Consider the following 3,560-nt stretch of genomic DNA (forward strand, 5'->3'; position numbering starts at 1 on the left):
AAGCACCGGGGGCGTAAAACTTTTATTATTAAAATTAACATTTAAAACCCGTGCCATGAAATAACAGGGTGGGGAGGAGGTGAGTGTGGATAAATCAGCCAGTTAAACTGGGGTGGTAACATCAGCAGTTAGAACCGAGCCCAGGAAATAAAGCCAGGGTTAGGAGAGGGATAAATCAGATGCCTCAGGTGGAGTTTCTTGGGGTTAACACTTGGAATCCTTCACTGGAGAGAAAAAGGAGGATGGGGAAAATTAAATAGGGGGCAAAATTATATGTACAGGGCCCAATTCAGGAATTGTGCAGCTACAGGATGAAGAATAAGACAGGATAAGGGGGATTTGGGATGTTTTGGAAGCTGCAGGGATGTGCTGAAAGGTGGGGTAGAGGCACCTCGTTGCAGGGGCCTGGCAGATCCCAGAAAGTGTTGAGTTGGAAGGGACTCATCAGGATCATCCAGTCCTGTGAAGGACATCCCAAAAATCACGCCATGCACCCAGAAAACTCCTTTTCTCCCAAATAAAACTTCAAAGAAAGGGCTTGAGGCCAGGAAGGGATGAGGGTGTGTTTGCCATCAGCTCCAAAGCCTTTTGCAAATCCAGAGCAACTCCTCATCCAGCTTTTGGGAAGCACCAAGATGTGGATTTCAGAGCAGCTGGAGTCCCATCACCCTTCCAAAGGGTGGGATTTGGACACGTGGGGCTGAGCACAGTCACGGTTTCAGTAAGGTTGGTTCAAACCCATCCTTCAGGTCCATCTCCTGGGGCAAATCCAGCTGTTGGGAGTATCTAACTGGTGCCATAGCTGGAGTTGGTGCCAGGTGGTTTCTGGTGGTGCTGAACTGACCCAGGTTGATCCCAAAAGCCCCACAGAAACTGATACTGCGGGAAAAATGCACCTTGCAGAGAGGAAGGGGAAAAAAAGGGAAAATAGGGAATAAAATTGGGGTATCTGAGTGTCTCCGAAATGCAGGAAGTGTTCAACAAGTCACATACAAAGAGGTTTTTTTGGCCTTCTCCCATGAAAGCTGTTCCTTCCTTGGTATGTTCCTCTGGCGAAGCTTTCAGAAAGTGCTTGGAGATGTCAAGAGGTGTCCAAGGCCAGGTTGGACGGGGCTAGGAGCAACCTGGGATAGTGGAAGGTGTCCCTGCCCATGGCAGGGGATTGGAACTGGATGGTCTTTAAGGTCCCCCCCAACCCAAACCACTGTATGATTCCGTGATTCCATGATCTGTTGGCCCCTCTGGATCCTGCCAAGATGTTTCCCAACCCACTGCTGATACACCAGAAGGGTGGACTTGGACACCAAAGGCCGTGATTTGCACTGAACCTGTGGGAAAAAAGGCCATGGGGCGATGTCCTGGTTGGGTAAACACCCCTCTGCTCCCAAAAAAGTGGCATTCCCTGAGGTTTGGTTGCATGTCCCGAGGGTGGCCGTGCTCCAGGACTGGAGGTGACACCGGGCAGAAGCTGAAGGTCCTAAACTGCCACCCATGAGCCAGCAGGAAAAACTTCCAGCTCTGCTCCCCACTGCAGGATCCTTCCTTACCATCTTTCTCTCTTCTGGCCGTGAGACTCAGGCCTTGCTTTCTCCCAGGAAGTTTTCTAGGATCTTTATCCACGGTTTTGCCCTCTAATCCCTTCCACTGAAGGGCAACACCAAACTGCTCTCACCGACCCGATAAAACCATCGCAGGATGATCAAACTCCCCAGGGAAACGCTGGAGACTGAGAATGATGCCCAGGGTTTATTGTCCTTACAGGGATTGGCTGAAGGGGAGACCAAACCCCTGGATAACAGGGATTGGGAATTCTGTTTCTAGGGGAGGGTCACACAACGTAGTGCCAAGGTGTCCCCAACTCCTTTGCTGCCGGAGAAGGACGAGAAAGAGGGAAGGCAAAGGCAGGGTGGGATGGGAACAGGGTGGGATATGATGTCATCTTCCCACCCCCAGGGGATCCCTGAATTATTAATGGCAACAGAAAGCCGGCCCTGCAACCCAAGCTGGGGCAGCTCTGATTTCATCTCTCCACAGCCCTGGCGCTCGGCTGCGCCGGCCGGTCCCGCTTCCGGATGGGAAGGAGTCTCTCAGGGAGGGATGGAGGCTCGGGGACGGGAGGGGTGTGCTGGGGGAGGAGCAGCAGGAGGGCACATCTCCAAGGAATCAACTCCAAGATGAGCCATGACCTCCAGCCGCATTCCCAGCCCATCCCTCCTTGTCGCCCCTTGGGCTCTCTTGGCACGGATGGAGTTCTTTGGATTCATCCCATGGGGGTCAGGAGAACGATCCCAAGCTGTCACAGGTACTGAGGACACGGTTTCTTACGGATACACGAAGAATTTCCTTCGTGCCAGTGCTTTGCAGCCACTTTTTGGTGATTTCCATGCCAAGAGCTGCACAGTTCTCAGCCCAGGAGCAGCAAACAGGGCACAGAGCAGTGTTTTCAACACCAACTCTGCTCTTATCCCCCAGTCCCACCAGCCTGGATCTGTCCTTTTGCTCCCACCTTGTCCCTTTCCATCCCTTCCTTCCCATCCCTGGGCTCCACAGACCAACATCCCGCTCCCAGAGACCAAAATCCTTTCCCAGTGGCTTTGTTTTTCCCTCTCTCCACCCCTAGAAAGAACAATTCTGAAAGACTTGGTGGCACTTGCAGTGCCCCCAGGGCCAAATCCTGCCCTTTTCCAGTGCTGTGAGAATTCCAGGAGCATGCAATTCCAGAAGAATGTGATTTCATCCCTTGGTATCCAGAGGGGAAAAAAAAAGATGAGTAATCACAGAACAAGACTTTCAGCATCTGCTAAAACACCTCGTCAGCAATTCATCTATTTTTGGCTACCAACTATTATTATTGTTTAATTTAACAGTAAATTGTCACCAGTGAAAGGGGGGCTGGGAGAGAGTTGGAGGTTGGGGCTGGGAGTCACTTCTAATTCCAGAAGGAAGAGGAATTTCCACAAAAAAACCTTGGATTTCTGTCCAGATTGGAGGGTGCCCAGAGCTCTGACGCTTCTCTTCTCCCCACTGCAGCCTCATAGCTCGGCCCACACTCTCCTGCAAGGCTCATCCTTGGTTTGGAGCCAGGAAAAGGGATGCTAAGGAAAGCTGACCTTCCTGGAGAGTTGCTCCAACAGGTCCTCATCCTCTCTTCCAGCACTGGGATCGTCCGTGAGGAATAAAACTCCTCGTCTCTCCCATGGCAGCAGAGAAACGGGGGAGCCTTGGGGGGGTTATCCAAGCAGGACAGGAAAGCTGCTCTTTTCCATTTGAACTCCCATATCCAAAATTCCAAGCCAACAGGCTGGAGAACTTGCATCTGTCTTTAATTCTGCAACCCTGCACTGTTTTCCCCCCCCCGCTGAGGTATTCAGAACTGGGCTGACTCAGCTGGAAAAGCACGGGAAGGAGTGAGGTGAGATGTGTCCTGGACTCCAGCTCGTGGCTCCAGAGGGAGCCCAAGGAAACTGTCCCAAAGGTGCAGCAGATACTTCCCTACAGGCAGATCAGTGAGGGTTCAAGGGAAAATGATCCCTGTGGAAAGCTGGTGGTCAGGTATCCCA

This window comes from Lepidothrix coronata, unplaced genomic scaffold (genome assembly GCF_001604755.1).
Source record: "Lepidothrix coronata isolate B3197 unplaced genomic scaffold, Lepidothrix_coronata-1.0 Scaffold302, whole genome shotgun sequence".
Lineage (NCBI taxonomy): Eukaryota > Metazoa > Chordata > Aves > Passeriformes > Pipridae > Lepidothrix > Lepidothrix coronata.